The 13,627-nt window shown below is 41.1% G+C and overlaps 1 protein-coding gene across 1 annotated transcript in view; it reads right to left on the bottom strand.

The window, feature by feature from the left end:
• PABIR3 (PABIR family member 3) overlaps window positions 1-12,478 on the bottom strand; it is a 148,839-nt gene extending 136,361 nt beyond the window's left edge. The window contains exon 1 of the mRNA XM_029068083.2: window positions 12,409-12,478. The gene's annotated coding sequence lies outside the window, so the exon portion shown is untranslated. The remainder of the gene's footprint in view (window positions 1-12,408) is intronic.
• Window positions 12,479-13,627: the final 1,149 nt, after the last annotated feature.

Below are 13,627 nucleotides of genomic sequence, written 5' to 3'. Positions count from 1 at the left end.
GAATCTTTTGAAGGTTACTGCTGAAAACCACCGCCCACAAAACTATTAGGGGCCCAATCAATTCGTCCAACCAGAAAGATGATAGGGTGCACCAGGATTTGTGCCTCTGGGCAAACTAGAGATCACTAGAGCATGAAGCTTTCCCTCCCATCTTGAAGAGAAGGGATGGGGCCTGAGTTTTTGTTTCTCCTGCTTCATGCTTTTCAGGTGCATGCTACGGGGGACAAGTCAAGTTGCAGTATTGAACTGAACTTCGTGAGAGGGTGAGAGTAAGTGTGCCTTAGGCAGAGCAAGCACTGCGTTAGAAAGGAAGGAATTCAAGCAAACGCTAAGATGAATAGACTCCCATGTAATGAGACTGTTGTTGAAGCTGGGTAAGCTGGGTTCTTTGAACGTTTTCCCAAATTTTGACTGAGTTCAGTGAGAGTTTGCCAACAGAGGGCTGATTGGATCAATTATCGGGCATGATACACCTTAACTCAAATAGAAGAGAGCAGCTGTCAGCTGTCAGTTGACTGGATGGGGTATAGGGTCGCTTAATGAAATCCTGAGGATTCAAGCAAGAAAGGGACAGTGACCAGCTTTAATCAAGCTTATTCAAGTAATGTCAAGAGGGATGAAGCTGGCTGCAAAAAGCCACAGGGGAAAAAAAATTGTCATTAAAAAGGTAAATTTTGCATCCAACTTAAAATAAAATTCAGAACCAAAACTGACCAGGGAGATGATGGAATTTAAACTACACACATTGCTAATGGCAGCGAGGGGAAAGACTGAGTAGTAAATGCTTGGCTTCCCCTGCCAGGAACCTACAGAGAAGTGAAAAGTGGTAATTCCCCTGGGTTGGAAAAAAAAAACACCTGCCTTATTTTATCTTTTCAGATAACTCTATTGAAATAACAGATACATGAAAACTCTTCATTTGTCCAATGAAAAAAGTAGGCCAAGAAAACTTAAACTCTTTCCAGTATGGAGAGCAATTGAATTATCTCAGTTTTGGAAAGCATCCTACTCTACCAAACCTCACAATATAGTTATGAAGGGGGAAGAGTTGAAACAAGCTCAACTGACTGTAATGTGACTTTAAAAAGAGCTGCTTGTTCTGCTCAATCCTGCTCTGACTTAAAAGGCAGGGCCCTAGGCCTGAAACGGTTAGGAAAAATGCATGTTTGGACCGCCAGCCTGAGAATGAATCAGGCCTGGTCTTTCTTCCGCTTTGGAGTTAAACAAAGCAAATGAACATTGAGGATCAAGACATGTAAATCATAAAAATCCCAAATTGGCAGAAATGATCTGGAGGTGTTTATCATTGCTCAACAAGGGGTACCAAAATCCTGAAAAGGTGATGCCAGAAGTTTTTGAGGTTGGCATGATTTAAGATCACATCTCCTCCGAGAAGCCTCCCTGAATAAGCCCTCTTTTCTCCAGCTCCTTCTCTCTTCTGCATCTCTATGCACTTGCACCTGTGACCTATGGGCATTTGATATTTGCCTTACCCTCAGCCCTGCAACCCCTAGATATGTATCTTTATATTATAAATTATTTATTTATATCAATGTCCATCGCCCCCTCTAAACTGAAAGCTCATTGTGTTTGCCAATTCTGTAGTATCACACTCTCCCAAGCACTTAGTAAGCACTCGATAAACACTATTATCTTGAATCTAGCACAGTGCCTAGTATATGGTAAGCACTTAACACCACAAATGAGAAAGAATTAATAGGTAATAAGTGGCATCATTCTTTCATTGTGGGCAAGGAATGTCACTTTTTATTGTATTGTACTTTCCCAAGCGCTTAGTATAATGTTCTGCACACAGTAAGTGCTCAATAAATACGACTGAATGAATGAAATCCAAAAAGCAGTGTGAATGAGAAAGGTGTTGTTGGTGCTTTTCATAGGTTCATAGCTAGCCTTAAAACCTACAGCCTTTGTTTAGCTGTAATTTATTTTAATACCTATCTCCCCTCTAGACTGTAAGCTCCTTGTGGCTGTGTATCGTGTCTTCCAATTCTATTGTACTGTACTCTCCCAAATGCTTAGTACAGTGCTGTGCCCACAGTAAGAGCTCAGTAAAAACCACTGATTGGACTCCTCAGTCCAGTTTGTGTGGGAGCCCTGATGACCATCCTCAAACACTATTCAGCTTCTCACAAGGGGACAATTTCCAAGAAATAGAAGATATCCAAGCCCATCTATTCTCCTCCAAGAAGGGCAGTAGACAGCCCTGGCTGAGTTGGGAAAAGAGTAGGAGCCTCACAAAGTTAGGTATTATAACAGTGTTCCCCACCTGGGTTGTGTGAAAGCCCACTAGTTTTAAGATCTTCACCATATTGGACTACCACTGTCCGAGCACCCACCCTTAAATCAATCAGTGGCATTTACTGAGTGTTTACTCTGTGCAGAGTACTATACTGAGCACTTGGGATAGTGTGACTTAACAGAGTTGGTAGACAAGTTCCCTGCCCACTAGACTTCAACCCCCATACTTTATTTGGTCTAGTTTGGCAACCTTCCATGAACCACAGGTGATTCCCACTAGGCACCACAGCCATCATTTGGGGCAAAGCTGAAAGATGACTCCACAATTAGCCTAAGATAATTTAGACCCTATTTTTATCCTGTCTACTAGAAAATAGGCTGGGCACCTCTGCTCTTAACAGTGAGCTGGGTGCACCTACATTAAATTCATTCATTCAATCATATTTACTGAGCACTTTCGGTGTGCAGAGCACTATACTAAGCACTTGGTAGAGTACAACGATAAACAGCTATATTCCCTGCCCACAACAAGCTTATAGTCTCAAGATAGGGAGACAGACATCAATTCAAATAAATAAAATTGCAGATATGTATATAAGTACTGTGGGCTGGGAGGGGGAAAGAGCAAAGGGAGCAAGCCAGGGTGACGCAAAAGGGAGTGGGAGATGAGGAAAAGTGGAGCTTAGTCTGGGAAGTCCTCTTGGAGGAGATATTCAAAATTCATTTTCCCCTCACTGATAATTTGGTTCCACCCTTAACTTCTTAAAATTCCTGAATCTGAGGGATAGTGGGAACCCAAAGACCCATCTGGTCCAGCCCCCTTCCTCTTTGCAGGGTGACACAAAGTGACCTTCTGGACAATGAGAATTTAACACATATTAAACATGGCTACTACTTATTTTGGTAGCCTCCTCCAATCTTTGCTGTTTTTTACTTCCGAATATTCTTCTTTTGCCTCATTTCTTTCCCTCCTTTCATGTTTATTTGTATTTCTGAAAGCTCCCATTGCTGGCCCCTGCTCTTCTTACAATGATGCACCTAATTAAAATGAGAAGTAGTAGGCTTGCTTGGTTGCAATTTCCATTTTTCTTTAAATCCACCAACTGACTTCTTTCATGCCTTTAGGCTGGGGTGAGTTTGCAGGATTAGATTTCTAAATATCTCCAATCTTTTCCCAAAGATTTCTGTGGCTTTCACTTAAAAAAATCAATGAGTAAATAATATTTATTGATTGCCTGCTGTGCTCAGAGCACTGGGTTTAGCTCTTGGGAGAGTACAACCAATTTAGTAGACATGGTCCTTGGCCTCCAAGAGCTTAGCAAGGGAGAGAGACACTAAAATAAATTACAGATAGGAGGAAGCAATAGAGTACAAAGATATGTACCAAAGTGCTACAGGGGGATTTGAGTGCATTTGGCGGGGATATAAGGTGAGAAGACGAGAGTAAGCTCACCTTTAGACTGTAAACTCTTTGCAGGTGGGGTCCTTGTCTGTTTATTGTTATATTCTACTCTCCTAAGCACTTAATATAGTGTTCTGCTCACAGTAAGCACTCAATAAATATGACTGAGTGAATGAATGAAGAGCATATTCAGGGAAGGCCTCCTAGAGGAGATGTGATTTCAGAAGGGCTTGGAAGATAAGGAGGGCAGTGGTCTGCCTGATGGAAAGGGGGAAAGAGTTCCAAACAGAAGAGAGGGCAGGAGCAGCAACAGGAGCGACTAGAACGAGACACAGTGAACTGGTTGGATTGAGAGGAACGAAGCTGGGATGAAGTGGGAGAGGAGGGAAGTTGTCAGGGAGGGGATAGAGGGGATTGAGTGCCTTAAAGTCAATGGTCAGGAGTTTCTGTTTGATGCAGAGAGGAACAGGAGAAGAATTATTGGAGGTTTTGAGGAGAGGGGAGATGAGTGCAAAATGATGAATGAGAAGAATCCTAGCCCTGCCATTTGCCTGTTGTGCAACTTGAGGCAACTCACTTAATGTCTCTGCTTCAGTTTCCTAATCTGTAAAATGGGGGAGTCGATACCTGTTCTCCCTCCGACTTCAGACTGTGAGCTCCACGTGCGACAGGGACTGTGTTCAACCTGATTATCCTATATCTACTCCAGGGTTCAGTACAGTGTTTGGCACATAGTAAGTGCTTACCAAATACCTCGATTACTGATTATTTTTGTAATACTAATTACAATAATATTATAATAACAATAACAACAATTAGAGCAGCAGCATGAAGTGTGGACTGGAATGGGGCAAGATTGGAGACTGGAAAGTCAGGAAGGAGGTAAATTGGGCAATGACAAGTGTCTGAACCAGCGTTGTGGCAGTTCGGACGGATGAAAAGTTCAGATTCTGGAAACGTGGAGGAAACCAGTGCGGTGATGTTTTTATGCCCCACGTCTGAGGTCCAGGGGCAGGGCCAGGGTTCCCTGGGAGCACAGACACAGTCCTGGAGGCACAGAGCACACTGGCACCAAAAGCAGCAGTCATGACCTCTCCACTGATACGCCCCAAGGCCACACACCAGGGGCATTTCACGGCTCTCAGGACAAAGTGGTATTGATACGCTTATTTATTCTCTTTCACGTTGGTAATCTTTTGCCTTCCTCTAACGGGTCTCTAGGAGAATATCACAAACATATACGGCAATCCCAGGATCTCATGCTGTATTTCTTCTTGGCAAACAGATTCTGAAAATTTGCTGTTCCAAAGGTCTTTCACTGAGGAATCATTAACCACTCAGTGAATAATAATTTTCAGAGCAAAAAGGAAACATGGGGAAGTTTAATTTACTAAAGAAGCATAAAATCGAGCCAAGGAAGTGAGGTGACTCACACCATTTCACAGAAGTGAGATAGTTTAGAACAATGAATAGAACCCTCGTGTTTGCCCCCCAGTCTAATGTGCTAACTGCTACACTGAGCTCTCTTGTTTGACCTACTAGCTATGCTGTTTGCCAGCTCAATCACAGAACTAGCCTTTTGGGCAACATCAAGAATATCATTTAATAATCCCTATGAAATATTCTCTGTTACATCTGGTAATCACTATGCCTCGGGGGCTTTAGCTGACTCTGAGAAGCCTTTTTCATCTCTAACTTCTCTGATCAATTTCACTCTAACACTAATATAGTTTGAAAAGCCTCAAGCACTAAGCCATTTTAAAAATCATTTCAAGCTGCCAATGAAAGGCACAAGTTAATTTTTAAATAGATATCTACTTAAAAAAATGAGCAATTCTTGATATGGTAAATCAATCTTTCATAATGTCTGACAAACTGTGAACTTTCAACTTGATTCCATGTCTATTCTAGTATTTGCGGTTGTGCAGGATTAAAAGTGAGGCAAACTAGAAAGTGGTAGTCATCTGTCAGTGTTTATCACACTTTTTGGTTTATACAATCGGGCAAAATTGAATGGATCCGCCCTTCAGAATAATGAGATAGTATCTACTGAATGGAGTGAAAAAAGAAAATGTAGGTGGTAAACTGGATTAGTATACAGGGGCATAATTTAACTCATACCAAGCCAAGTGAGGTGTTCCAGAGACCAAATGAGAAGTGACAGAACCATTTAAAACTTATTAGTAATCAAGGTTTTGGGTTTTTTAAAAAATATAAAATGAGGTCCTGGCACAATCAATTCATAGGAGCCTAACAGGGAGGTGGGGCAGGGGGACATGGGATAATGTGTTTCAGTAGCAGTCGTCAGGAAGCTTGAACTTGGGGGTGTTTATGCCCGCTTGGTGGGAGCTCAGGGAATGTTCTTTAAGAAACTCTCCCTTCACCCACCTTGTCCCAGACTCAGGGCTTGATTTTCTACTCCCGAGTGGCAAAATACCTCAGTCATGTGACGCCACGCTCCTCCACCAGCTGAGCCCCAGGATCCAGTGAGCAATGCCGACCCTCCCCCAGTCCAACCATTACCAGGGAGCCCATTTTAAACCCATGCAATACTGAAATGTACATCTTTCCTGAATTAATTTATTTGGCCCAGCTTGGCTGCAAAGGGCAGCCCAAGCAGAAGAGGAAGACAGTGGGTCTGTCCTTCAATAGATGGTTTGGGGAGAAATGATTTTCCTCCCTGAGAAATTCCACCAGTCTTTGACTAAACTATGGCATCGTTTTGCTTTAGTAGCACTCAGCACTCTTTTATAATAGTTCTTTCCTGTGTTTTATATTGAACTAAAATGACACTGGCCTCATTGTCTTTGCATTTCTATGCACTTGTGAGGAAATCAAGATGGTGGCTTGCGGAATTGAGGACTTGCCAATTCAAGCACTTTTGATTTTATTCCTCCCGTATGGTTGCACTTCACCTCATGCACACATGGTGAAATCAAAGATGCCAGATGACAAAATGTCCAGACGCTTTTTGAAGCTTCTTACCGTGCATCGACAGACATACCAGTTGGAAGCAATGAAGGCCAACACTACAAGATTCAAAGAGATCTTTTCTAATGTAATTTAGGAGAACAACTGCCCCTAATTGGAATGTCTTCCTCCAGCCTTCCCTAAAGTATGACTCCTCCCTCCTTCAAACTCTTCTAAAACTCCACCTCTCCCATAAAGCCTTTCCTGATTAACCCCCTCTGGCTCTGATCATATCGGTCCCTACAGTTACTCTAAAGTACTCTGTAATCATACTGGCATTCACACAAACATCCAAAAAATGTACCTTCAATGCTTTATGCCTCCATCTCTTGCACTTCATGTCTACTTTTAAGTTTGGCCATCCACATTTAACGACCTTCTCCTTACTGAACTTTATATCGCTCAAAAGAAGTTATTTCTCATTCTTTCCTTGTACCTCCCCCAGCATCTGATACAATGCACTGCAGCCAGGAAGATGCTCTATTCATTCTGGCTGACTGCCTGACTGCAAATTTCCCAGACCTGGCAATCATTCAAGACACTGGCATAAGTTGGAGTCATGTGGCATAAAGCTTCCTGGAACGATTAAAGCGACATTGAGAAACAGTTTGGCCTAATGGATAGAGCATGGACCTGGGAGTCTGCCACTTGTCTGCTGTATGAGCTTGAGCAAGTCACTTGACTTCTCTGTGCCTCAGTTACCTCACCTGTAAAATGGGGATTAATACTGTGAGCTCCTTGTGGGACACTAACTGTGTCCAACCTGAGTAGCTTGTGTCTATCCCAGTGCTCAGTGCAGTGCCTGACACATTGTAATAATTTAAACAAATTAAAAAAAACAAAACCAAAAATCTTTAAGGGCCGCAGATTGGAAAGTCCTGAAGAGAGCCACATTGCTAAAGGAAAAAAAAAAAGCTTCTAAAATTGTTTCAAATGTTAACAGCAATATGTTTGTTTTTATAATGGAGAATAATATTGCTTATTTTTTAATGGGTTTTCAATCAGGACAATTCAAAAGTAGGTGTCCATACGTAAATGAGTAACTTTTGTTTTAGACCAATAATAAAGACAAGTGTTTGAAAGAAAAAAATAGTGACAAAGTTTTCTGTACAAAGGTGGTAGATGAGTTCCTTTGGAGAGTCAGGAAATGCGCACAGAAATCTGTGGAAGTGACCCAAGTGAGCAATCATATATTTCCTCTTCCAAAAAGTGATTAGAAAAAAAAAAAGCTGAAATACTATTTAAAGCCGGCTTTTCCAGAGCATTAATGCAAAAGAGACCTTGAGCCTTACAACTTAGCTCCTCTGGGTCACCCAAATGTAACCTCACAAATAACTAATGTGCGCACATGTTCAAGAGTGAACATATTGGACTGGCTTGTACAGAATCCAGGACTGCTTTACAATTAATGTAGTGTGGCAGCTGTAGGAATGATTCATATCAGGGCATCACTTAACACCACATAAATTAATGAAGTGAGAATGTAGTGGTTGACAACACTTACTATTTTGTCTGTTACTATGACATACTTGTTCTACGAATGAAAGGTTATATCCCCTTAAGCATGGTTGACAAAGCTCTTGGAACTTGCTAGCCTAAAAGGTCCTTTTTCATCTCTAATTCCTATGATTTAACTACTGGAAAACGTCGGCATTATGGAGAAAATCACGTTTATCAGAGCATCAGAGGGGCCATTTATAGAACTGGGACAGAAACGCAGGCAGGCAGGTTGGCTGCAAATACACTGCTGAAAACACATTACCATATCTTTTGAGCAAAGCCTGGTTCTTCATGCAGACCGGCCTGACATTTGTAATGGTCAGCTGGGAAGACTGGGGTCCTCTGCCTTAGAGATTGATGAATTACCATTTTTCCTTGAGCAAAAGATGGGCGGCTGCTTTTCAAATTCTTTAAGTAAACCTGACTTTTTCCTTCCAATTTCTTTGGTGGTTTCAAGTAATTCTGAATTCACCTTTCAATTCATTTGTGCCCATCAATCATATTTATTGAGTGCCTATTGTGTGGAGAGTACTGTACTAAGTGCTTGGGATAGTACAACAGAGTTGGTAGACACATTCCCTTGCCACAGCGAGCTTACTACAACAGACAGGATTGTTTTTGAGACCTTTTTCCTATGAATTAAAAAGTTGACCTTTTTCAACAGATAAGTAAAAAGAAGTTATTCTTCCATGCACATTTTAATCAACCCACCTCTTACCAGGCAATATACTGGTGGTACAACGAATCAAATCAACAATTCTTTACTAGAGCCTTGGGCATGGGGTCTCCACGGCTATAATACAAACAGCCCAGGCTTGGTCAGGTTTGTGTTAAATTCTCCCTGCAGGATATAGGAAGCTTGAAGAGGGTCTAAACTTGGACCCAACCTATCTTCCCCTCCCTTCTCTAGTTTTGCTGCTAATAAAGTCTTTGATGAGTCCTTGAAGAATTTCTCAATCTCTAAGAAACAACCCTTAAAACCTCTGAGGTGCTAAAGATTCAGAGCCTGGAAGGTTGGCCGGGAAAACAAAGAACGGACTAAAGTCATTTTTCCTTCTCATCCTCTTTGTGCATAGCCCAGGGTTGGTTTTGAAGGCTGGGAATACCTTTGGCAGTCTATTCTCTGGGGCTCCCAGGACAGCCAAGAAGAGACAAAAAAAATTAGTATTTGGAGAATTAACAGAATTATTAACAGAAGTAATTATTATTTAACAGAAGTAAATATAACTGCAGGTGATAGTCGTAAATCTAGGGTCCTTTATTTCAACCTTTAATTTCATTCATTTTTCCTCAGGAATATTTCTGGGCTTATTACTATATTTATTACTGTAACAAAAATAGAGGAAACAGATGACATTTTGGGGTGAGTCAGGATTATTTTGGTTTACGGAGGGCCAGACTAAGCTATCATTTTAAGGGTCTGCACAACTAAACTAAAACAAGATGCCATTGCTAGAAAGAATATATTTCTAATCCCCAAAGAAAAAACTTTCTAGTTGATTATTAAGTTCCCTGCTTGAGATTGAGGACTATTACCCAAGTCTGATTTGCCTTTAATCAAAAAAATACAAATATCTTAAATATTTCTAGAAGACTCCATTTTTTTCAGCTTCAATGCCTCAAGATGTGCAGCATACATATTCAATTTGTTTTTGATTTGGAGTGTTTTGAACAAATCACAGTTTCTGAAATATATTGCTTGACACATTTTCTTTTCCTTCCCACTTCAGCAGTTCAGACTTTAAAGCAGTTATATCTGCTGCTAATTCTGTAACCCTATAATATTTAATTTGGTGGGAAATATGCTGCAGAAGGTTCAAATGCAAGTGTGTATGCAGAGTTTCCATATGTGCCCACGTGTGGCTCAGCATACCTTTCTAGTCTGTCATGGATCTTATCAACCACAGGCAGTTTTGCATAGATGCATATGTTTTGTCAGATGTACTTTCCCTGATATATTTATTTTGAATTAATATAAAATTGGGGGGAAAACTGGGGAGGAGGATAATGCATGACTTTTTATGGAGCCCGGATATTTTTCAGAAAAATCTGTTTTCCTTGAAAATTAATAGTCCTACATATATCATAACAGTAAGGCATTCTTTGTAATATTTTCAAAGGTGTGATGGAGTAGGAAAAGGGACAGTAACTGATTGTAGATAAAAAAAGGCACTGAGTAGGCAGAATAATCTATTACTTAAAGTACCAATGCATGGGAACAATTTGGAAAAAGAAAGCTGAATCTCCTGGGAAGCAGCCTACGTGGTAGTAGCCATTTCAGCAATTTACAACCTACTTTTTATCATGGAGCCCAAATCCTTTCTTTTGGCTGCATCACTTGGCAACATGGACCAATAAATGCTCTCAGAGTGGGATTTCACCCATGACCACATAAGCAAACTCCAATCAGGATCATTATCTTCTCCCTGCATATCAAAGGTAGGAATGGGGGCTGCCTCTTCCTTCCTTCCTTCATTCAATTGTATTTATTGAGCACTTGTGGTGTGCAAAACACTGTTCTAAGCACTTGGGAAAGTACGATATAACATCAGACACATTCCCTGCCCACAACGAGCTCAGAGTCTAGAGGAGGAGACAGACATTAGTATAAATAGATAAATAAAATACAGACACATACATATGTGCTGTGGGGAATCTAATCTGTCATGCTGAATCACATAATAATAATAATAATAACAACAATGATGGTATTTGTTAAAAGCTTACTATGTGCCAAGCACTGTTCTAAATGCTGGGGTAGATACAAGGTAGTCAGATTTCCCACATAGGGCTCACAGACTTCATCCCCATTTTAATAATGTTGGCATTTGTTAAACGCTTACTGTGTGCGGAGCACTGTTCTAAGCACTGGGGTAGATACAGGCTAATCAGGTTGTCCCATGTGAGGCTCACAGTTAATCCCCATTTTACAGATGAGGGAACTGAGGCACAGAGAAGTAAAGTGACATGCCCACAGTCACACAGCTGACAAGTGGCAGAGCCGGGATTCAAACTCATGACCTCTGACCCCTGCTCTTTCCACTGAGCCACGCTGCTGGTCATTGAGGCCCAGAGAAGTTAAGTGATTTGCCCAAAGTCACACAGCAGACAAGTGGTGGAGCCGGGAATAGAATCCATGACCTTTGACTTTCAAGCCCAGGCTCTTTCCACTAAGTCATGCTACTTCTCACAAAATTCATCACTGTCCAACATATCATAGACTTTAAACATTAACAAGGGGACTTCGTGAAAACTAAAATTTACAGCCCCGACAACTTGCCAGTCTTCAAAAGTACACCTTTCAAAAGGACTACCTATTCTTGCTTTCATTAGTTTCAGATCCATAAGACTCCTCCAATCCAGGCTTCTGGAACCATTTTGCCAGGAAGAAGTCTGAAAGGGAGAACTTCCTGCAAGCAGAATTTCCCTTGAATTAATCTTCGAAAATGTCACAATGCTACACAAATTTGTATGTTAACAAGATGAATCAATAATAATACAGTATTGGTAAAAGATGTCAAATCCATAACTAGTGCTTTTTGAATCAACAGCCCCATGCTTACGAACACCTTATCCTGATGTCTAAGCTAGATCCATCTAGGATCATCTAGGAACTTCCAGTTCTCCCTCTGGGTCTTTTTACCAACATATAAATTAAATATAAAAGAGCATGCTGACTTTTCATTTTGAAAGCACAAATCTCTCCCTAATGGGAAATGGAGCAAGAGTCATTTCCAGTTAGAGCACAAACTAAGCATGGTTCTATAATGTGGCTTATGGAATAACTGCCACAGGGAATCAATATCAAAATCGGAACCAAATCTGCTTTGGTCACTTTCTACTGCTTTGGAACATGATTACTTCCTTCCGCTTTCCTGAAGCCAAAATAAGTAACACGAGGAGGTATTAGAATTAGTAAGGAAAATCACCTTCAATGATAAGTTTAATATCTGAACAAAAACCTTAGGAAGACTAAGCGTAAGAGTCAGACTGTAATGGCATCCGGCCCTTCCAATAGCAAGTGCAGTCACATACCAAAGGATAGACCTTCCTGTCTATCATGTGAGACAGACAGGAGGGCGCACATCAGTCTTTTCTGCCACATCTTCACATAAAAATAGAACTCACTGTAAGTTGAATCATATTTGAATACAAAGGATGCATATGCAGATTGTACAGGAGAGCTAGAGACGAGAAGAGAGAGACAGAAGAAAACAGAAAAAGAAGGAAAGAGAGAGGAACAGAGAAACTAGGAGGGAATGAAAATATTTACTCACCTTGTTTTCTCTGGAGCACTCTTATAGGAGAAATTTGGTGTTCTATTTAAGTCTTGGTTCGAAGAAAAGGCCTACATCTCAACACATCACTACAAAAGGAAATAAGAAAATCATTTAATCGTGCAAAACAAACCCACTTATCTGTGACTGACTCCCTCTGTGACAGACCCCTTTTCCACTAACCAATGTCCAAATTCTGGCACCACTGCTTCCTATGCTAATCCAAGCACCAGGAAAGAAGGTAGACTGAACAAATTTAAGAAGGGGTTCCAGGGATTCCTTGGCCAAGATCTGTTCATATTTCACTGAACTCCTGCAGCACAAATCACTGTTTAGAACTGCTTCGTGAAAATTTTCAGCATGCTACTCAGGACTGTGGAAAGATTTTATAGCACTCAGTTACACTAGTCATCTCAACCTCTTGCCCCACCTTCCCAAACTATCGAGAAGTCTGATTCCATTTCACATCCCATATCATTTCTATTTGCTACCTTCCATACTCTGTATTGATCCACTTAGGGCAGGGTAGCTGACAGACAGCTGGAGATGAAAGCACTCCCAGGGCAGCAGGATGATCTCCTCCCGAGACCCCTGGCAAGAAGCTGAGGGAAAGACCTTGATTCCCATGCCCATTCACTCCAGAGGCCCAGCACAAAGCCCAGTTTGCTTGAGAAGCAGCATGGACTAGAGGATAGAACACGATCCTGGGAGTCAAAAGGACCTGGGACAGAATTCCAGCTCTGCCACTTATCCCATATGTGATCTTGGACAAATCACTTAACTTCTCCTTGCCTCAGTTACCTCATCTCAAAAATGGGGATTAAGATTGAGCCTCATGTAGGATAAGGATTGTGTCCAACCTAACTAGCTTGTATCTATCCCAGTGCCTGACACATACTAAGTGTTTAAAAAATAATACAAAACCAAACAGTGAAGCCATCACCACTCCAGCAAGAATGTTGCAAGTTAGGTGGATGGCTCACATTAACAGGGCCCTACTTTTAATTATCCTATTTTAAAGGACCCATTTTTAATTAACTGAAATGTAACCAGTGCCTAATTCATTCATATGTATTTACAGGGAAATCGGCACAAAATCTTATTATGTTTTTATTTACGTGAACCCTGGACAAAATACTGAAAGACCAGCACCTGCTTTATATGGAGAAGTACACTCTGAACCATGTACCTAAAATCATGGAGACCTCTGTAGAGCATC

The sequence above is a fragment of the Ornithorhynchus anatinus genome, chromosome 6 (genome assembly GCF_004115215.2).
Source record: "Ornithorhynchus anatinus isolate Pmale09 chromosome 6, mOrnAna1.pri.v4, whole genome shotgun sequence".
Classification (NCBI taxonomy): domain Eukaryota; kingdom Metazoa; phylum Chordata; class Mammalia; order Monotremata; family Ornithorhynchidae; genus Ornithorhynchus; species Ornithorhynchus anatinus.
This window is presented reverse-complemented; position numbering and strand designations above follow the sequence as displayed.